Source organism: Nannobrachium achirus (genome assembly GCF_963921795.1).
Source record: "Nannobrachium achirus genome assembly, chromosome: 18".
Taxonomy (NCBI): domain Eukaryota; kingdom Metazoa; phylum Chordata; class Actinopteri; order Myctophiformes; family Myctophidae; genus Nannobrachium; species Nannobrachium achirus.
This window is the reverse complement of record NC_137825.1, coordinates 1,485,606-1,509,266: the sequence shown is the minus strand read 5'-3', so window position 1 is coordinate 1,509,266 and position 23,661 is coordinate 1,485,606. Positions and strand designations below refer to the sequence as shown.

The 23,661-nt window shown below is 45.4% G+C and overlaps 1 pseudogene across 1 annotated transcript in view; it reads left to right on the top strand.

Annotated features, from left to right (window-relative positions):
- The window catches only part of LOC308302616 (nucleolar complex protein 3 homolog), a 26,015-nt pseudogene extending 2,670 nt beyond the window's left edge, over positions 1-23,345 (top strand). The window contains exons 2-13 of the transcript XR_013963380.1: positions 1,000-1,128; positions 2,818-2,949; positions 6,316-6,396; positions 7,533-7,630; positions 8,275-8,346; positions 10,622-10,685; positions 11,950-12,021; positions 12,326-12,507; positions 16,617-16,745; positions 19,337-19,434; positions 20,520-20,604; positions 21,952-23,345. The product of XR_013963380.1 is annotated as a nucleolar complex protein 3 homolog (transcript). The remainder of the gene's footprint in view (positions 1-999; positions 1,129-2,817; positions 2,950-6,315; positions 6,397-7,532; positions 7,631-8,274; positions 8,347-10,621; positions 10,686-11,949; positions 12,022-12,325; positions 12,508-16,616; positions 16,746-19,336; positions 19,435-20,519; positions 20,605-21,951) is intronic.
- The last annotated feature ends 316 nt before the right edge of the window (positions 23,346-23,661 follow it).

Below are 23,661 nucleotides of genomic sequence, written 5' to 3'. Positions count from 1 at the left end.
GAATAAAAAATTATTACAACCATTACATTGACAACAATATTGCTACAGTAAATTACAATTAGCCTATTATAGTGAACCTTGCATCACGCAGTACAGTATTTTTTAGTTTTTTAGTACCTACCATTTATTTATCAGGAACGTGTTTCTCCTCTTGGCTCATCTTGAGATGAAGTCATTGGCTATGACATCCAGGTCAATCTTCCTTGCCAAATCACTGTAACAGTCTAACAGAGCAAGGTGGTTGAGTCTTCCTTGCCCCATTGTGGATCGCAGATAGGTTTTCAGTCTCCGTAGGCCAGAAAATGACCTTTCTGAGCTGCATGATGTCACAGGGATAGTCAGTGCTTGTTTCACCAGTCTTGTGAGTTCTTCACAAACACCTCTCCTAGTGCCTCCCTGGGACATACATCACACACAGACATACAGCCTTTGCATACAGCCAGGATGTGGAGGCGGGCTTTGATGCTGGGTGACGCCCTGCTCATATTGAAAGGGACAAAGCGAACGTGTGATATCGGCCGAGTGCCAGGAATGCAGTTTGGCCAGTTTTGGGAGGAACTTGTGAAAACGGCTGAGTGCTAGGAATTGTCGGCGAAAAATCAATGGGCTCTCATAACTGTACGCTCGAGCCCTCAGGCGCCCCCTGTGTTTCCGCCCCTGGTATAATGTGCTATTTTTACTGTTGCTACACACTTACCATTCTTTTTATAATGGGCAATTTACTTTTCGGGGCAAGTGGGCATGACTTTTGGGCAAGTAGAACATGACCTGTACTTGCCCAACGGGCAAGTGCCTCTGAGGCCTTAGTGTCAACCCCTGAGTATGTATGATTAATGTTTTAGGTGTCAGATATGTAATCATGTTGTATTATTAATAATCATATTGTATAATAATATTCCAGGTCTCCACCATGTGCTGTGAGGCCGTCTCTAAGCTGTTCAAACAGGTGTTAGATATGTAATAATAATATTAATCTATTATTATTAATAATTATTCCAGGTATCCACCATGTGCTGTGAGGCCGTCTCTAAGCTGTTCAAACAGGACAAAGTGGGCGTGGCCTCACTGGGCGCTGTCAGAGTCATCTCTGGATTGGTCAAGAGCCTCAACTACAACGTCAAACCTCAGGTATGAAACTATAGCATACCCTAACTATACCATTCTATCTATACCATACTAACTATACCACACTAACTATACCATACTTAAAGGGGCACTCCACCACTTTTCAACCTATGTTCATATAATTGGTCCTCACTCAAAAATAGCTTTTTCTTTTTTTTTTCTTTTTTTTCTCAGAGGAGGGCTGTGGGCAGGTCAGAAACCCATCGTCTTGTGACATCATCGATTGCCAATCCAGCTTATAGAAACTGCAGGCTTTCTATTCCTGAAAAGTTGCAATTTTAAAGTGGAAGCCATTGTTCTCGCGATAATAAAAATCTAAATATTTTTTTCAAAAATATTGATACATTTTTTTTGGGGGAAAATGATGATGTCACAAGACTATGGATACTGAACTTCCCACAGCTCTCCTAGGAGACTTGGACTGAGTAGAATTTTTTTTTGATATTTTATCATGAACATTAGTGAGGACCTATTATATGAAGACGGGTTGAAAAGTGGTGAACTACTCCTTTAACCTCGCCTACTAGGTGTTCTTTCACAACAGGCCGTTTGGTTTCCGCCTAAAGCGTGGAAACCACTAGAAGAAGCGGCGTCGCTTTGTTTTGGTTCCCTCCATTTGTTTCCCCAATCCCTATTAAAATGCTCCAGTAGCCTAGTGTAGTCTTTCCAGTCGCTACGAGTTGGACTAAAAGATGCATATACCAAACAATTTTTCAAAAGCAAAACTACTCCGCATCAAGGAGTTTATTAGGTAGGTCCTAAAAGTATGTCCTTGAGCGCAGGGGAATAATTTTAGTTCCGGCCAAATTGTAGTCTTTGAGTACTACAACATGACGTGTTGTGGTTTCCACTCCAGACCGGATACAACCCCGAAATGTGAAGTGATCCCAGACTATACCATACTAACTATAGCCAAGTAACTGTACCATACCAACTACCAATGTCAAACCTCAGGTAGGAACACTAAAGCCCTTTGCACACAGGCGCGTTTATCCGCACGGATAAAACAGACAATTTCATTTTTTAAAAAGAAAACAACGATTCTCTAAAACCTCATGCACACCGGATCCGAATTAGCCGTGCGACGAGTGGCTGCGGCCGTGCGTGTTTTTTTCTCGATCGAACCCAGTTTGATTCGTGCGTCTTGTTGCATGTGGTAAGAAAACTCATCACTCCTTTTATGTCTCCTTTTTGGATCCGCAGCGCCGATTCCGCACAGCCTTGCACACCAAATCCAATGCGTTTTATTCATGCAGCAAACGAAAAAAAACACAACTGTCCTGTGTGCAAAGGGCTTTACTCTGCCATACTAAGTAAACTCTGCCAGACCATGGGGTGTCTGTCTTGAGACAACTTTAAATGGAATTGAATTGAACATTCCCCTTTGTCAAATAAATTGTAGCTTTGACTACTACAGTCTCTGTCCTCTTGTACATTATTATTGTAACTATTATTTATAATGCTGTCTCCTTATAATATAATAATAAAATAAGGAGATCATTTTGGGAAAACAAAATAACTTTTAGTTTTTCCAGATACATTATCATTTATCAACATACAGTACTGTACATGGATATAGCCATATAATATCAAACTCTGGTTTAACATAGCAATTTCTCAAACACCACATTTTATTAGCACAGGATAAAACCGACTCATTCAAATATCTCTCTCTCTCTCTCTCTCTCCCAGGTGTTACAGACTCTGCTGTGCTTGAGGATAAAGGAGGTGGAGGTGAAGAAGGACACGGAGGACAAGGCTCCCAAGATGAAGAAGATGTATTATAAAGACAAACAGAAGAACCTGTCCAGGATGCAGAGAAAGGTAGGGACACAATATCTGTCATAACACCTCCAGGATGCAGAGAAAAGTAGGACACAATATCTGTCATAACACCTCCTGGATGCAGAGAAAGGTAGGGACACAATATCTGTCATAACACCTCCAGGATGCAGAGAAAGGTAGGGACACAATATCTGTCATAACACCTCCAGGATGCAGAGAAAGGTAGGGACACAATATCTGTCATAACACCTCCTGGATGCAGAGAAAGGTAGGGACACAATATCTGTCATAACATGAAGTATGAACCAAGCCCCCAGAACGGCTTGTAAACATTCCAAAGCTGGAACTGGCACTGTCCGCTCTCTATTATATATATATACTCTATGGCAGGGTTCCCCAATTAGTTTTCCCCAAGGGCCGAATCATGTCTAGGGTACCAAGCCGAGGGCCACAACATTGAATCATGTCTAGGGTACCAAGCCGAGAGCCACAACATTGAATCATGTCTAGGGTACCAAGCCGAGGGCCACAACATTGAATCATGTCTAGGGTACCAAGCTGAGGGCCACAACATTGAATTATGTCTAGGGTACCAAGCCGAGGGCCACAACATTGAATTATGTCTAGGGTACCAAGCCGAGGGCCACAACATTGAATTATGTCTAGGGTACCAAGCCGAGGGCCACAACATTGAATTATGTCTAGGGTACCAAGCCGAGGGCCACAACATTGAATCATGTCTAGGGTACCAAGCCGAGGGCCACAACATTGAATTGTGTCTAGGGTACCAAGCCGAGGGCCACAACATGAATTATGTCTAGGGTACCAAGCCGAGGGCCACAACATTGAATCATGTCTAGGGTACCAAGCGAGGGCCACAACATTGAATCATGTCTAGGGTACCAAGCCGAGGGCCACAACATTGAATTGTGTCTAGGGTACCAAGCCAAGGGCCACAACATTGAATCATGTCTAGGGTACCAAGCTGAGGGCCACAACATTGAATCATGTCTAGGGTACCAAGCCGAGGGCCACAACATTGAATCATGTCTAGGGTACCAAGCCGAGGGCCACAACATTGAATCATGTCTAGGGTACCAAGCCGAGGGCCACAACATTGAATTATGTCTAGGGTACCAAGCCGAGGGCCACAACATTGAATTATGTCTAGGGTACCAAGCCGAGGGCCACAACATTGAATTATGTCTAGGGTACCAAGCCGAGGGCCACAACATTGAATCATGTCTAGGGTACCAAGCCGAGGGCCACAACATTGAATTGTGTCTAGGGTACCAAGCCGAGGGCCACAACATTGAATTATGTCAGGGTACCAAGCCGAGGGCCACAACATTGAATCATGTCTAGGGTACCAAGCCGAGGGCCACAACATTGAATCATGTCTAGGGTACCAAGCCGAGGGCCACAACATTGAATTGTGTCTAGGGTACCAAGCCAAGGGCCACAACATTGAATCATGTCTAGGGTACCAAGCCGAGGGCCACAACATTGAATCATGTCTAGGGTACCAAGCCGAGGGCCACAACATTGAATTATGTCTAGGGTACCAAGCCGAGGGCCACAACATTGAATCATGTCTAGGGTACCAAGCCGAGGGCCACAACATTGAATTATGTCTAGGGTACCAAGCCGAGGGCCACAACATTGAATCATGTCTAGGGTACCAAGCCGAGGGCCACAACATTGAATCATGTCTAGGGTACCAAGCCGAGGGCCACAACATTGAATTATGTCTAGGGTACACAGCCGAGGGCCACAACATTGAATTATGTCTAGGGTACCAAGCCGAGGGCCACAACATTGAATCATGTCTAGGGTACCAAGCCGAGGGCCACAACATTGAATCATGTCTAGGGTACCAAGCCAGAGGGCCACAACATTGAATTATGTCTAGGGTACCAAGCCGAGGGCCACAACATTGAATTATGTCTAGGGTACCAAGCCGAGGGCCACAACATTGAATTATGTCTAGGGTACCAAGCCGAGGCCACAACATTGAATCATGTCTAGGGTACCAAGCCGAGGGCCACAACATTGAATTGTGTCTAGGGTACCAAGCCAAGGGCCACAACATTGAATCATGTCTAGGGTACCAAGCTGAGGGCCACAACATTGAATCATGTCTAGGGTACCAAGCCGAGGGCCACAACATTGAATCATGTCTAGGGTACCAAGCCGAGGGCCACAACATTGAATCATGTCTAGGGTACCAAGCCGAGGGCCACAACATTGAATTATGTCTAGGGTACCAAGCCGAGGGCCACAACATTGAATTATGTCTAGGGTACCAAGCCGAGGGCCACAACATTGAATTATGTCTAGGGTACCAAGCCGAGGGCCACAACATTGAATCATGTCTAGGGTACCAAGCCGAGGGCCACAACATTGAATTGTGTCTAGGGTACCAAGCCGAGGGCCACAACATTGAATTATGTCAGGGTACCAAGCCGAGGGCCACAACATTGAATCATGTCTAGGGTACCAAGCCGAGGGCCACAACATTGAATCATGTCTAGGGTACCAAGCCGAGGGCCACAACATTGAATTGTGTCTAGGGTACCAAGCCAAGGGCCACAACATTGAATCATGTCTAGGGTACCAAGCCGAGGGCCACAACATTGAATCATGTCTAGGGTACCAAGCCGAGGGCCACAACATTGAATTATGTCTAGGGTACCAAGCTGAGGGCCACAACATTGAATCATGTCTAGGGTACCAAGCCGAGGGCCACAACATTGAATTATGTCTAGGGTACCAAGCCGAGGGCCACAACATTGAATCATGTCTAGGGTACCAAGCCGAGGGCCACAGCATTGCAGGGGGCGACGGTGGCGTTCCCGCTACTCCAGTGACAGTTCAGATATCGCCGTTGTCGGGGTGAAAATCTTGTATGTCCAAAACCGTTAGTTTTGCATTTATCTTTTTAAACATGATTTAAACTAGTGAAAACAGCCGATCTACAAGCACACAATGCCTCGCACCGCGAGGCGTTGTGTGCTTGTAGATCTGCTGTTTTCACTACTTTTGTGCGACGTCCTTGTATGATGAAGCAGAGCTTTACTTTGCGAAAGAACGTACACTTTTGGAGATACGAGGTTTCCACCCAACAATGACGATATACTACTAGTGTTGTTGCTGCTCTTATACCACCATTATTACTGGGGTTGGTGGGGGCCAGACAGTAGCCCCTATGGGGAACCCTTCTCTATGGTATGAACTTCATATAATATGTCTCATCCAGGGCAGAAATCTTAAGCTTTACGTTCAACCTTATTGTAGTTTCAATAACATGGAAACACATTTTAAATATCATTCTAATTCTGTGTGTGTGTGTGTGTGTGTGTGTGTGTGTGTGTGTGCGTGTGTGCGTGTGCGTGTGCCCCCTAGTGGAAGAAGGCAGAGGAGAAGTTGGAGAAGGAGTTGTTGGAGGCTGAAGCCACTGAGAACAAAGACGCTAAGATTAAACTGGTAAGAAATAAGACTGGTTAACATTAAACTGGTATTTTATTTCTTTTGCTCCATGTGTGCGTCTGTACAGCATTCAAACATTAGGATTGCTTATTGTCAAGGACGGAATGATCCAATATTACAGTGCTACATTACATTTGGTACTTTAGAAATGTGAAGCTACCCTCTATACACTTAAACTTTATGTTGGTTTGTTTACTGTTGAGTGAGAAAACAATGTTTCACATTAAGTTAATCATCTGGGGACCCCCCAAAATAATTTGGGGGGTCGTGTGTGATGTGATGACGTCATCAAAAAATAAAGTCGACTTCAACTCAACTTTTTACTGAGTCGAGTCGACTTGCAAAAATCACAAGTCGTTAATGCCCTGGTGTGCACAATGCACATGCTTATAGTGAGTGGCAAAGTGAGTTTAATGTTGTTTAATGCAATCAGACAGGACTGTTCTGTTCTGTGTGGATGTTTGGGCTGTCAAGGCCAGAAAGTAGTGTTCTGTGTGGATGTTTGGCTGTCAAGGCCAGAAAGTAGTGTTCTGTGTGGATGTTTGGGCTGTCAAGGCCAGAAAGTAGTGTTCTGTGTGGATGTTTGGGCTGTCAAGGCCAGAAGTAGTGTTCTGTGTGGATGTTTGGGCTGTCAAGACAGAAAGTAGTGTTCTGTGTGGATGTTTGGGCTGTCAAGACCAGAAAGTAGTGTTCTGTGTGGATGTTTGGGCTGTCAAGGCCCAGAAAGTAGTGTTTTGCCACTCAGTAGGCGTTCCTGGTATGATGATGATGATGTCACACGCATACCCTCTATAGGATAAAATCAAATAAAAGTCCATATATGGGTATTCGCAGATGATGCCCTGTTAGGGAAACCACACCAACAGAATCCATATATGGACAAGACAGTTTTTAGTGAATAGGTGCATTCTATGCATTTGATGTATTGATGTATTACCTACTGTAGTTGATTAAGAGCGTCTGCAAAATGCCTTAATTGTAATTACCGGTATTAAGCTTATTATCATGGATTTAACCTCTCCTCTCTCTCCTCTCCTCTCCTCTCCTCTCCCTCTCTCCTCTCCTCTCCTCTCCTCTCCTCTCCTCTCCTCTCCACTCCTCTCCTCTCCTCTCCTCTCCTCTCCTCTCCTCAGCATACAGAGACTCTAAACATGGTGTTTTTGATCTACTTCCGTATCCTGAAGAAAGCTCCAGACCTACCTGCTGCCTGCTGTCTGGAGGGACTGGCCAAGTACGCACCCACGCACCCACGCACGCATGCACGCACGCACGCACGCACGCACGCACGCACGTAGGGCCTTCACAATAGTGATTTCTAGTATTCGAATTATTCGACCTCAAATTATTTGAGTAGTCGAATATTCGACAGGACAGGCCAAACTGTCAAATATTAAGTCAGCAAGAGCGAACATTGTGAAAATAGCAGATCTACATGCTCACAACGCCTCGTGCTGCGAGGCATTGTGAGCATGTAGATCTGCTATTTTCACAATATTTATCTGTGGAACCGAGTCACATTAAATGTAATACCTACAATTCCAAGTGCTTGTCAGGGCCCCACCCTGACAAGCACTTCAAATATATTTATTGTATAGAGCATTAACAAATTCATCCACCAGGGGCATTGACAACTCATTCTTATGACTTCCTATCTAGCCAAGCTTTATAAACTATATACTTTTTAAAGAGAAAACAAGAAATAAAAGAAAAAGAAAAGAGAATATTCGACTTCGGTGAACAACGTCGAATAGTGACTTTGATATTCAAATATTCAAATATTTGGTGAATGCCCTAACACACACACACACACACACACACACACACACACACACACACACACACACACACTCAGTAAATGTAACTTCCTGTGTTCAGGTTTGCTCATCTCATCAACCTGGAGTTCTTGATGACCTGCTCAACGTCCTGCAGGGCCTCATCCAATCAGGAGTGAGTATTTAGCTACACACACACACACACACACACACACAACACACACACACACTAGAGCTGGGATACCCGACCGAAAACCGCGGGACCGTCGGAACCCGAGGGTTCGGGGGTCGGGCCCGGACGCATTTTCATAATGAATTGTCAGAGGTGGATTTGGGTCAGACATACTGTATCATGCACTCTCTCTGATGATGCACGCAGCGCACAACTTGTGTGTGTGTGTGTGTGTGTGTGTGTGTGTGTGTGTGTGTGTGTGTGTGTGTGTGTGTGTGTGTGTGTGTGTGTGTGTGTGTGTGTGTGTGTGTGTGTGTGTGTGTGTGTGTGTGTGTGTGTGTGTGAGAGAGAGAGAGACCTGTGTGCTGCTCACGCTACATGCATGGAGACAACAGCATGGAGAACGTCCCAAACGCTGAGGTAAACATGTTGTGCTGAAAGGAGCTCGCTGATTGTTTGTACCGTGTTCCCACTGCTGTCCCTTGCATTGGATGTTTATTTTGCGATTGTTGTGGTTGTGTGCAGTGCACGGTGCCAGCCTCGTCCGTCCAACACACACACATTACTGTGGTTGTGTGCAGTGCACGGTGCCAGCCTCGTCCGTCCAACACACACACATTACTGTGGTTGTGTGCAGTGCACTGTGCCAGCCTCGTCCGTCCAACACACACACATTACTGTGGTTTGTTGTGTGCAGTGCACTGTGCCAGCCTCGTCCGTCCAACACACACACATTACTGTGGTGTGTGCAGTGCACGGTGCCAGCCTCGTCCGTCCAACACACACACATTACTGTGGTTGTGTGCAGTGCACGGTGCCAGCCTCGTCCGTCCAACACACACACATTACTGTGGTTGTGTGCAGTGCACGGTGCCAGCCTCGTCCGTTCCAACACACACACATTACTGTGGTTGTGTGCAGTGCACGGTGCCAGCCTCGTCCGTCCAACACACACACATTACTGTGTTGTGGTTGTGTGCAGTGCACGGTGCCAGCCTCGGTCCGTCCAACACACACACATTACTGTGGTTGTGTGCAGTGCACTGTGCCAGCCTCGTCCTTCCAACACACACACATTACTGTGGTTGTGGTTGTGTGCAGTGCACTGTGCAGCCTCGTCCGTCCAACACACACACATTACTGTGGTTGTGTGCAGTGCACTGTGCCAGCCTCGTCCGTCCAACACACACACATTACTGTGGTTGTGTGCAGTGCACTGTGCCAGCCTCGTCCGTCCAACACACACACATTACTGTGGTTGTGTGCAGTGCACTGTGCCAGCCTCGTCCGCACACACATTACTGTGGTTGTGGTTGTGTGCAGTGCACTGTGCCAGCCTCGTCCGTCCAACACACACACATTACTGTGGTTGTGGTTGTGTGCAGTGCACTGTGCCAGCCTCGTCCGTCCAACACACACACATCACCAAGTAAATCCTGGCTTATACTCCGTCGTCACGGCGTGTTCCGTGCGAAAGTGGCTGATCTACAAGCTCACAACGCCTTGCATCCGCGACACGTTGTGAGCTTGCAGATCGGCTATTTTCCAGACGCAGAAACTTGCAGGTATGAGAGTGCAGCCAGCAGCGAGTCGCTGCAGTCAAACGTATATTATTTTTATTATTTAATAATCGACGTACAATTTAAAACACTTTCACAAGCCACAGTGTGGCTTAATATTCATATTAATATTAATTGTAACAGCAGGCAAGCTGCATGCACTGCTGTTATGTAAATTTCAGATCATAAATTGTATATGATATATAAATTGAATTTCCACAAGGTATAGAGTGACAATGAATACAATATGTTTATTAACAACAAAGTTAAGAGTTCTGAGGAACACTGCATGCTAGTGTCCTCTCGTTCTCCCAGGCCAGTCTCCTCTTATAGGAGACTGTGTTACAAGAATAGCTGAAGGGGTGTCTAATAAACAGTGTCTAAAGATACAATTCTGTTGTGAAGAGTCTTCCATATATGGACTGGTGACGTAGGAGCCAGTCAGCGTTTGGCAGCTGTTCGTATCACAGCTGCTGTTGAGTTAGTTCATGTGGAACGTGACTCGTCTAATATAGCATACAGTAAGTTAGGGAAATACACAATACTACATATTGACAGTCGTATAAATAATTTCTACTCTACTGCACATCAGAACAGGTTTGCTGTCAGTCAATGTAAATCAGTGGCTTCCTGAAAGGAAAAGAAATGAGCACCTTATTGTTGTTGCTTGGAGCAGAAGCTCTGTGATTGGCTAACCGTGGCTGTCACTCACTCAACAGGAGCTGTCCCACAGAGAGAATCTTCACTGCATCCAGACCGCCTTCAACATCCTGTCTGGACAAGGTGTGTGTGTGTGTGTGTGTGTGTGTGTGTGTGTGTGTGTGTGTGTGTGTGTGTGACAAGACAACGTAATTTTGACATTTTTGTCTAGTCAGGACAATTATTTTACCCCTTTACATTTTTTGTCAGCAAACATCCATCTAATCTAAAATGATTTCACATAGCACTTTCTCTCATCCTTTTGATGAAAAACACCATTGTAAGGAATACAGTACAATGCAGTACAACATGACCACACCCGGTTCTAGAACCAATGATTGTAGTTCAACCAACCCAGAACAGTAGGATACAACAAGACAACACCTGCTTATCCCAGTACAGCCTAACATTGTCTGGTCAGAACCACCAGCCCAGTGGCTGCAAGCACATGTACCTCAACACACACACGCACATACATGCACCAGTGTCCACTAGTCCCTCCCTACGATTTTTAGTCTAGTTTTTATTTGTTGACGAAATTGTCATTACATTTAGGCTTAGTTTTAGTCATCATATCTTAGTTTAGTTTTCATTCAGTTTTCGTAAATTGACACTATTTGACAGCACTGTCATCAGTTGGATTCATGTTAATGTGTTTTCTCAGACATTTAGCCACTTAAATCGTTGATCGTTTACTTAGTAAGTTTGACCTTTCACTCTGTACTTGGTCTGCCCTTTTATTTTACCTTTACACCAAACCTATTTTCCAAAAATAACCGATCTACAAGCTCTCAACGCCTCGCGCCTCGAGCTTGTAGGTGGGATATTTTCCCTACTACTTCTTGGGACCAGTGCTGTACTGTATATCCCAACACACATCATCATCATCATCAATACATCACATGCATGGGTTAAAATAATTGCGATTACCTCAAATAATTGCGATTAGACGATTATGTAATAATGGTGACAGCCCTAACGGCTACATATATTTTATATGCGCAAGATTACAATTAAGATGTTGCGAGGGGTGCGAGATTCCTAGGACGAAACAGGGTGGTTAACCCTTTGTGATGCCTAGGATGCCTTGGCGGCCGCGGCTTGTGATTGGCTGTACCACAGTTACTGGGGGCTTCACCCAGTCTTTTCTTTCCTTGGATGAAACGCCTGGATCCTGAGGCGGTGTGTGAATCACTCTGGATACAGAACATCTAATAAATGTCTTAGGTTTTAGTTGTACATAATAAATGTATGCATACATGAGACGCATGTATCTAAGTGTGTGTGTGTGTGTGTGTGTGTGTGTGTGTGTGTGTGTGTGTGTGTGTGTGTGTGTGTGTGTGTGTAGGTGATGTCCTCAACATTGATCCATTGAAGTTCTATTCTCAGTTGTATGAAACATTACTACAACTAGACGCTGGTGAGTTCTACACATGCACGCACGCACGCACACACCTCCCCATCTAAACATTTATCTCTAAAATATTATGCAAATTTGCAGTGAGTCATTTATATTTATTATGCTTGTCTAGCCTCTAGCCTATATGATAGTTTTTAAATGGTCCTGTTGAAATGAGGTATTGTTGCTGCTCTGATTGCAATATCACTTCCATATTCATACTGTAGTGAGTAATGTTGTCCACTAGTCCATACCGAAACCGAACGAAGCGTAGAAATATGGAGAGTTTACCGAATGAATGTTGATGTTGACTCCGCCCCCTCAGGGCAGCGTAATGATGACATCATCATCGTGCTGCGCTGCCTGGACGCCATGCTGACACGGCGCAGGAAGCATGTGACCCTGCAGCGAGCGATGTCATTCGTCAAGAGACTGGGCACGCTCAGTGTGCACAGCCTGCCCAGCGCCGCCGTGGGACTGATGGCTGCCTGCAGGAGCATAGTGCACGTAAGATATGTGTGTGTGTGTGTGTGTACATAGTGCACGTAAGATATGTGTGTGTGCACATAGTGCACGTAAGATATGTGTGTGTGCACATAGTGCACGTAAGATATGTGTGTGTGTGTGTGTGTACATAGTGCACGTAAGATATGTGTGTGTGTGTGAGCATAGTGCACGTAAGATATGTGTGTGTGTGTGTGTGTGTGAGCATAGTGCACGTAAGATATGTGTGTGTGTGTGTGTGAGCATAGTGCACGTAAGATATGTGTGTGTGTGTGTGTGTGTGTGAGAGCATAGTGCACGTAAGATATGTGTGTGTGTGTACACATAGTGCACGTAAGATATGTGTGTGTGTGAGCATAGTGCACGTAAGATATGTGTGTGTGTGAGCATAGTGCACATAAGATATGTGTGTGTGTGCACATAGTGCACGTAAGATATGTGTGTGTGTGTGTGTGTGTGCATAGTGCACGTAAGATATGTGTGTGTGCATAGTGCACGTAAGATATGTGTGTGTGTGTTCCACAAAGTCCTGTCTTTACCAACGTTCACACACACTATGTGACTTGTTTCATGAAATCGATTCACAACAGATCCTCAAACCTGCTTTCAGTTCATTCAACCTCTTATGACTAGTGAGGTGCTCCCTATAGTGACTAGTGAGGTGCTCCCTATAGTGACTAGTGAGGTGCTCCCTATAGTGACTAGTGAGGTGCTCCCTATAGTGACTAGTGAGGTGCTCCCTATAGTGACTAGTGAGGTGCTCCCTATAGTGACTAGTGAGGTGCTCCCTATAGTGACTAGTGAGGTGCTCCCTATAGTGACTAGTGAGGTGCTCCCTATAGTGACTAGTGAGGTGCTCCCTATAGTGACTAGTGAGGTGCTCCCTATAGTGACTAGTGAGGTGCTCCCTATAGTGACTAGTGAGGTGCTCCCTATAGTGACTAGTGAGGTGCTCCCTATAGTGACTAGTGAGGTGCTCCCTATAGTGACTAGTGAGGTGCTCCCTATAGTGACTAGTGAGGTGCTCCCTATAGTGACTAGTGAGGTGCTCCCTATAGTGACTAGTGAGGTGCTCCCTATAGTGACTAGTGAGGTGCTCCCTATAGTGACTAGTGAGGTGCTCCCTATAGTGACTAGTGAGGTGCTCCCTATAGTGACTAGTGAGGTGCTCCCTATAGTGACTAGTGAGGTGCTCCCTATAGTGACTAGTGAGGTGCTCCCTATAGTGACTAGTGAGGTGCTCCCTATAGTGACTAGTGAGGTGCTCCCTATAGTGACTAGTGAGGTGCTCCCTATAGTGACTAGTGAGGTGCTCCCTATAGTGACTAGTGAGGTGCTCCCTATAGTGACTAGTGAGGTGCTCCCTATAGTGACTAGTGAGGTGCTCCCTATAGTGACTAGTGAGGTGCTCCCTATAGTGACTAGTGAGGTGCTCCCTATAGTGACTAGTGAGGGGCTCCCTATAGTGACTAGTGAGGTGCTCCTATAGTGACTAGTGAGGTGCTCCCTATAGTGACTAGTGAGGTGCTCCCTATAGTGACTAGTGAGGTGCTCCCTATAGTGACTAGTGAGGGGCTCCCTATAGTGACTAGTGAGGTGCTCCTATAGTGACTAGTGAGGTGCTCCCTATAGTGACTAGTGAGGTGCTCCCTATAGTGACTAGTGAGGTGCTCCCTATAGTGACTAGTGAGGTGCTCCCTATAGTGACTAGTGAGGTGCTCCCTATAGTGACTAGTGAGGTGCTCCCTATAGTGACTAGTGAGGTGCTCCCTATAGTGACTAGTGAGGTGCTCCCTATAGTGACTAGTGAGGTGCTCCCTATAGTGACTAGTGAGGTGCTCCCTATAGTGACTAGTGAGGTGCTCCCTATAGTGACTAGTGAGGTGCTCCCTATAGTGACTAGTGAGGTGCTCCCTATAGTGACTAGTGAGGTGCTCCCTATAGTGACTAGTGAGGTGCTCCCTATAGTGACTAGTGAGGTGCTCCCTATAGTGACTAGTGAGGTGCTCCCTATAGTGACTAGTGAGGTGCTCCCTATAGTGACTAGTGAGGTGCTCCCTATAGTGACTAGTGAGGTGCTCCCTATAGTGACTAGTGAGGGGCTCCCTATAGTGACTAGTGAGGTGCTCCTATAGTGACTAGTGAGGTGCTCCCTATAGTGACTAGTGAGGTGCTCCCTATAGTGACTAGTGAGGTGCTCCCTATAGTGACTAGTGAGGGGCTCCCTATAGTGACTAGTGAGGTGCTCCTATAGTGACTAGTGAGGTGCTCCCTATAGTGACTAGTGAGGTGCTCCCTATAGTGACTAGTGAGGTGCTCCCTATAGTGACTAGTGAGGTGCTCCCTATAGTGACTAGTGAGGTGCTCCCTATAGTGACTAGTGAGGTGCTCCCTATAGTGACTAGTGAGGTGCTCCCTATAGTGACTAGTGAGGTGCTCCCTATAGTGACTAGTGAGGTGCTCCCTATAGTGACTAGTGAGGTGCTCCCTATAGTGACTAGTGAGGTGCTCCCTATAGTGACTAGTGAGGTGCTCCCTATAGTGACTAGTGAGGGGCTCCCTATAGTGACTAGTGAGGGGCTCCCTATAGTGACTAGTGAGGTGCTCCCTATAGTGACTAGTGAGGTGCTCCCTATAGTGACTAGTGAGGTGCTCCCTATAGTGACTAGTGAGGTGCTCCCTATAGTGACTAGTGAGGTGCTCCCTATAGTGACTAGTGAGGTGCTCCCTATAGTGACTAGTGAGGTGCTCCCTATAGTGACTAGTGAGGTGCTCCCTATAGTGACTAGTGAGGTGCTCCCTATAGTGACTAGTGAGGGGCTCCCTATAGTGACTAGTGAGGGGCTCCCTATAGTGACTAGTGAGGTGCTCCCTATAGTGACTAGTGAGGTGCTCCCTATAGTGACTAGTGAGGTGCTCCCTATAGTGAGGTGCTCCCTATAGTGACTAGTGAGGTGCTCCCTATAGTGACTAGTGAGGTGCTCCCTATAGTGACTAGTGAGGTGCTCCCTATAGTGACTAGTGAGGTGCTCCCTATAGTGACTAGTGAGGTGCTCCCTATAGTGAGACATATACAATTGAGCAATGGTATGGGGACTGCCCATAAGTCCTACATCTCATTGGTCAGAATGAATGGAGGTGGGGTTTGAAGGACAACTGTTTTTAATCGCTATTATTTTTACAATCAACAGAAACCAAGGATTATATATTTTAATCACAGTAATTCTTTTACACACCGGGAGAAAAACATAAACTGAACGTTTGATGGGATGCATTTTTAAACATGAGTGCAGTGACCACGTATCCATTGCATCCTATGAGAGGTGGGGTTCATTTGGTGCTGACCTGCACGCTGCGTACTGGTTCTATCAGTGTGATGTGGACCAGTAAGACATCTGTATGGAGCAGGCCCCTGACTGGATTTGACTGGATAGACAACTTTGTTTTTTTACAACCAGGGTTCATATTTTAGATTGTAATTACAGAAAAGAAAAAGTGAGTGTTAAAATGTTTTCATTTGCTTCATTCTATTGTTTTATGGCGTTTACCGTGCTAAAATGTGGGGCATGCGTACGCATGGGGGCATGCGTACAAGTGGCTAAATATGTCTTTGTAAAATAAGCCAGCAGTTTCTGTATTGCTATTTACAGTAACACTTCTAGTCCCCATAAGTCACATCCAACCATGAAAGGTTGCGTTGTATCTTGGGAATGGGCTTATTCTGTGTAAAATGACATATTATTTAGCCACTTGTACGCATGCCCCCTAACAATAGAAAGAAGTAAATGAAATAGATTTAACACTCATCTTTTATATTCTTTATTTACAATCTAAAATATGAACCCTTGTTGTAAAAAACTAAAGTTGTCCTTTAAATCTCTCTCTCTCTCTCTGTCTCTCTGTCTCTCTCTCTCTCTCTCTCTCTCTCTCTCTCTCTCTCTGTCTCTCTCTCTCTGTCTCTCTCTCTCTCTCTCTCTCTCTCTCTCTCTCTCTCTCTCTCTCTGTCTCTCTCTCTCTCTCTCTCTCTCTCTCTCTCTCTCTGTCTCTCTCTCTCTCTCTCTCTCTCTCTCTCTCTCTCTCTCTGTAGTAACCCTATGTCTCTCTCCCCCCAGGCGTTCCCCAGGTGTGACATGCTATTGGATAATGAATCTCAGGGAAGTGGAGTTTATCTCCCAGAGCTCAACCAACCAGAATACTGCAACCCTCAGAACACTGCATTATGGGAGCTACACACTCTGATGGTACACACACACACACACACACACACACACACACACACACACACACACACACACACACACACACACACACACACACACACACACACACACACACACACACACACACACACACACACCAACCAGAATACTGCAACCCTCAGAACACTGCATTATGGGAGCTACACACTCTGATGGTACACACACACACACACACACACACACACACACACACACACACACACACACACACACACACACACACACCAACCAACCAGAATACTGCAACCCTCAGAACACTGCATTATGGGAGCTACACACTCTGATGGTACACACACACACACACACACACACACACACACACACACACACACACACACACACACACACACACACACACACACACACACACACACACACACACACACACCAACCAGAATACTGCAACCCTCAGAACACTGCATTATGGGAGCTACACACTCTGATGGTACACACACACACACACACACACACACACACACACACACACACACACACACACACACACACACACACACACACACACACACACACACCAACCAACCAGAATACTGCAACCCTCAGAACACTGCATTCTGGGAGCTACACACTCTGATGGTACACACACACACACACACACACACACACACACACACACACACACACACACACACACACACACACACACACACACACACACACAACCAACCAGAATACTGCAACCCTCAGAACACTGCATTATGGGAGCTACACACTCTGATGGTACACACACACACACACACACACACACACACACACACACACACACACACACACACACACACACACACACACACACACACACACCAACCAACCAGAATACTGCAACCCTCAGAACACTGCATTATGGGAGCTACACACTCTGATGGTACACACACACACACACACACACACACACACACACACACACACACACACACACACACACACACCAACCAACCAGAATACTGCAACCCCCAGAACACTGCATTATGGGAGCTACACACTCTGATGGTACACACACACACACACACACACACACACACACACACACACACACACACACACACACACACACACACACACCAACCAGAATACTGCAACCCACAGAACACTGCATTATGGGAGCTACACACTCTGATGGTACGCACACACACACACACACACACACACACACACACACACACACACACACACACACACACACACACACACACACACACACCAACCAACCAGAATACTGCAACCCTCAGAACACTGCATTATGGGAGCTACACACTCTGATGGTACGCACACACACACACACACACACACACACACACACACACACACACACACACACACACACACACACACACACACACACACACACCAACCAGAATACTGCAACCCACAGAACACTGCATTATGGGAGCTACACACTCTGATGGTACGCACACACACGCACACACTCACACACGCACGCACGCACACACACACACACACACACACACACACACAATTGCGACCGTCAGGTCACATTTACTATCAAAACCTCCACCGCCTGTCTGTCCGTCAGTCAGTGTGTCTGTCACGTCACGTCACGTCACGTCACACTTTTGCCCAGCTCATATCTCCGCCATCGTTGCCCCTATCCACGTGAAATTTTCCACACACACTCCTTGCCAGCCAAACCACAACCTCTACCCCTCTTTTCTCAAATGCCCCTCTTCTAGCACCACTGCCCTAAAATCACGCAAATCGGTACACAGTATGTCTACACTCATCTCATCAATATGGATCTGTCCCATTTAGCGCCACCTTCAGGCCAATTTTTTCAAACACATTTTTGGACACTGCTCCTACAGATTTTGCCCTAAAATCATGCTGTGACCTGACGGGAGCTTATCTCCCGATTAGGGAGTCTTACTGGTACTTCAGTAGGATGAGTAAATGACATCATACTTCAGTAGGATGAGTAAATGACATCATACTTCAGTAGGATGAGTAAATGACATCATATCAGTAGGATGAGTAAATGACATCATACTTCAGTAGGATGAGTAAATGACATCATATCAGTAAGATGAGTAAATGACATCATACTTCAGTAGGAAAAGTAAATGACATCATACTTCAGTAGGATGAGTAAATGACATCATACTTCAGTAGGACACCATACTTCAGTAGGATGAGTAAATGACATCATACTTAGCTATTGTGTTTGTTCCAAAAGAAGAAACATTATCATTTCATCATTAATCATTCCATGACAATCCTTGTGTTCAATGAGGTTTGGTTTTATAGATGGAAATGAAGCAGTTTTCTGTGTGTGTTCTTTAGACTACTCCTCCAGTGTGTTACAAAATCATCTTTAGCTTGCGGCCCTTGGACCTTTGGTATTTTGCTGAGTGGCCCCTGAGCCATCTTAACTCATGTCATGTCCGGGCTCTAAATGGGTTAAGTTGAGCAGCCCTATATGGGGGGAGGCTATGCACATGCATAAAGTGAGTGGCAAATATTTTCTGTTTGGATGCAAGACTCTACACAACTTCAGTGCTACCAGTTGTTCACTGTGTGTGTGTGTGTGTGTGTTACAGAGACATTACCATCCCATTGTCCGGAGGTTTGCATCTCATCTGAGTCGTGGAGCTCCCAGTGAGGGGAGTGGCTGTCTGCCAGTTGAGCTGAGTCGCAGGTACTATGACATCACTATGACATCATTCATTCATTCAATCAATCATTCAATCAATCAATCATTCATTCATTCATTCATTCATTCAATCATTAGTCTTGCGTAGCCAGACAACTATTCCACAATCTCTGAATGCTATTTAGAGTCTGGAACGGCAGCTCCCGAACGGCGAGTATGGGAAGTAGCCACTGCTGCACTGAACTGTAGTCCCATTGGAAACATAACAGAAACACACTAGCACAGACATAGTCATTATAATGAACTGTAGTCCCATTGGAAACATAACAGAAACACACTAGCACAGACATAGTCATTATAATGAACTGTAGTCCCATTGGAAACATAACAGAAACACACTAGCACAGACAGAGTCATTATAATGAACTGTAGTCCCATTGGAAACATAACAGAAACACACTAGCACAGACAGAGTCATTATAATGAACTGCAATCCCATTGGAAACATAACAGAAACACACTAGCACAGACAGAGTCATTATAATGAACTGTAGTCCCATTGGAAACATAACAGAAGCACACTAGCACAGACATAGTCATTATAATGAACTGTAGTCCCATTGGAAACATAACAGAAACACACTAGCACAGACAGAGTCATTATAATGAACTGCAATCCCATTGGAAACATAACAGAAACACAATATATTAGCTCAGACAAAGTCATTCGAGCGGCCTATTCTTGTCATGGGTGTATAGTTTGAGAAAACGTTTGAAAAAATCATGGAAGTGACACCAACAACACCAGAGAAAGACGAAATAACGCCCCCAGAAATGTTGAAAGGAGACATAATGCTTCCAGTAGGACATGTTATTACTACTGCACCAAGGGAGCGGTTGCGTCACGTCCGCTTTATCTCGCACTCATCGTTTCTATTTCCGTTTGCCAGACTGTATGCCGGGAGCATTTGGCCAAATCATGGAGGCAACAGTCTGGCCTCGCGAGACTATTCAATCATTAATTCATTCATTAATTCAATACATTATCACCTACTGTCATTTATTTAATTATTTACTGATTTCCCAGACATTTATGTATTCTCTGATTCTCTCACTATCGCCCCCTCCAGGCTACCAGAGGAACTGTTTGAAGACTACAGTTTTAATGACATGACATTTAACCCCGCGGTGTCTGCACCCAGCACCACAAAGAAGGTACACACACACACACACACACATACACACACACACACACACACACACACACACACACACACACACACTGCACCACCAAGAAGGTACATGCACGCACACACACACACACACACACTGCACCACCAAGAAGGTACATGCACGCACACACACACACACACTGCACCACCAAGAAGGTACATGCACGCACACACACACACAAACTGCACCACCAAGAAGGTACATGCACGCACACACACACACACACTGCACCACCAAGAAGGTACATGCACGCACACACACACACACACTGCACCACCAAGAAGGTACATGCACGGTCACACACACACACACACTGCACCACCAAGAAGGTACATGCACGCACACACACACACACACTGCACCACCAAGAAGGTACATGCACGCACACACACACACACACACTGCACCACCAAGAAGGTACATGCACGCACACACACACACTGCACCCAGCACCACCAAGAAGTTACATGCACGCACACACACACACACACACTGCACCACCAAGAAGGTACATGCACGCACACACACACACACACACACTGCACCACCAAGAAGGTACATGCACGCACACACACACACACACACACTGCACCACCAAGAAGGTACATGCACGCACACACACACACACACTGCACCACCAAGAAGGTACATGCACGCACACACACACACACACACTGCACCCAGCACCACCAAGAAGTTACATGCACGCACACACACACACACACTGCACCACCAAGAAGGTACATGCACGGACACACACACACACACACTGCACCCAGCACCACCAAGAAGTTACATGCACGCACACACACACACTGCACCACCAAGAAGGTACATGCACGCACACACTCCTGCCTTTATCCCATAGTCAGGAAGGACGAATGACAGATCTACAAGTTTATCAACACAACCATTAACTCATCTAGTGCTTCGATATAGGCTTGTAGATCTGCTATTATTTTTTTTTTACTTGAAGATTTGTGCAAATCTTTGAATATAATATTCTTCTAAAGCGGTTTTCTTTTAACTAAAATCTTTTCTTCTCGGGGGTCCCTGGAACAAAAATATCTTGAGATGGGGGTTCCACAGTCAAATAGACGTCATTTTTGGGTTCCTTGACATGAACAACGTTTGTAAAGAAACATTTTTACGATTTTAGGTATTTTTCAGGTCCACTGAAAGTCAACTGAAGGTTAACTTGTTTAGACGTGCGTCGCGTGCATTGAACATAATACAGGAAATGTGATGTTTGCATAATTCATATTTAATATTGTGTGTGTGTGTGTGTGTGTGTGTGTGTGTGTGTGTGTGTGCGTGTGCGTGCATCAGGACTGGTTCCCAGCAGGTCATGTTCTGGTGGACTCTGAGCTGCAGAGAGAGGTCTCCTCCGTTCTGTCAGCCTGTCAGGAGGACTCACACACTGCTCTGGACTTCAGCACCAACTACACACACTGCACAACATAACACACACACACACACACACACACACACACACACACACACACACACACACACACACACACACAGAGGAAGTGGAGTTTTGTGTTAATTGTACAGATTCATCAGCCTGGCTTTAGCCACAGATAACATGGATTCATAACATGGATTCACTCAGGGAGAGAAGATGAGGAATGAGAAAATGACCGGGCCAATCAGTAGTGGCGTTTCCATAAAGCCTCTTAACCCATTCAGGCCGGGAACACATTTTGCTGTTTGGGAGGGGCTTACAGTACATGTACAGTATGTAGCAACATATTTGTTTTGTAGGCTAATTTCTGATTTAGCCCTATTCTATAGGTTAGGCCTAAACGCATTTAAGGCTTATTCGCGAAATCTTTTTATGGAAACGCTTCAAAATGCGAATAAACTTTCATTATCCGCAAAAAATATTATCCGCTTGGAGGAGGTGGATTTTGAGGCTTTATCGAATAAACTAAATGCGCATTTGTGAATGGAAACGGTTCAGACAATAAATGCGAATACGTTATGACGTTCTGGGTCCATATCGTCCTCCAACTTAACACTTTCCCCTGCCGCTTAACGTCCATTTTATAGCATTTATAGCCCACAAAACAAACCGGTTGTTTGTTTCACACGGAGTGACACGAACCGTGTGTAAATTCCTCCCGTTTTCACCTCCCAGAGTCAAGCCATCCGTGGCTAACCCTTCCTCATCACACAGTGTTGCGTGCCAAAAGTGGCCGATCTACAAGCTCACAGCAGCTCGCATCCACGTCTCCCCGCCGCGCTGTGAGCTTGCAGATCGGCCACCTTCCAGAGGACGCTGAAACTTGCAGGATGAGCACTCTGTCAACCCATGCGACGTCGCTAATTCGAATGACACCCGCAAATGGAAACGGGCTAAATTCGCTTAGTCTTAATACGCATTTCTGATAATTCGCTTCCCTAATTCGAATAAGTTTATGGAAACATGGCTAGTGACTGCGCTTCACTGTTCAGTTGAAAGGCAGTTACTGATTGGTCCGGTCATTTTCTGATTCCTCATCCTCTCTCCCTATAGGCTGAAGTCCAGAGTGAATCCATGTCATCAGTCAGGATGGTTCATTCATAGATCAGGTGTAACAGGAACTGCTACAACATTCTGTATGTTACAGGAATTCTTTCTTTTTTATATTGTATTTTGAGCATCTTTTCAACGTGTAACTGCTGGTTTCATTTCATTGTGTTGACATTTAGTCAGTAAAGATGCAGTGAAAACGGTTTCCCGTTGTGTGTTTCCTTTGCTGTGTACCAAATGTTTTATTTTTGTCAAAGAAACCTCATCTCCATATCCAACCAACACTTTGCTTTATGTCCCCAAATCATAGAAACCTCATCTCCATATCCGACAGACACTTTGCTTTATGTCCCCAAATCATAGAAACCTCATCTCCATCTCCGACAGACACTTTGCTTTATGTCCCCAAATCATAGAAACCTCATCTCCATATCTGACAGACACTTTGCTTTATGTCCCCAAATCATAGAAACCTCATCTCCATATCTGACAGACACTTTGCTTTATGTCCCCAAATCATA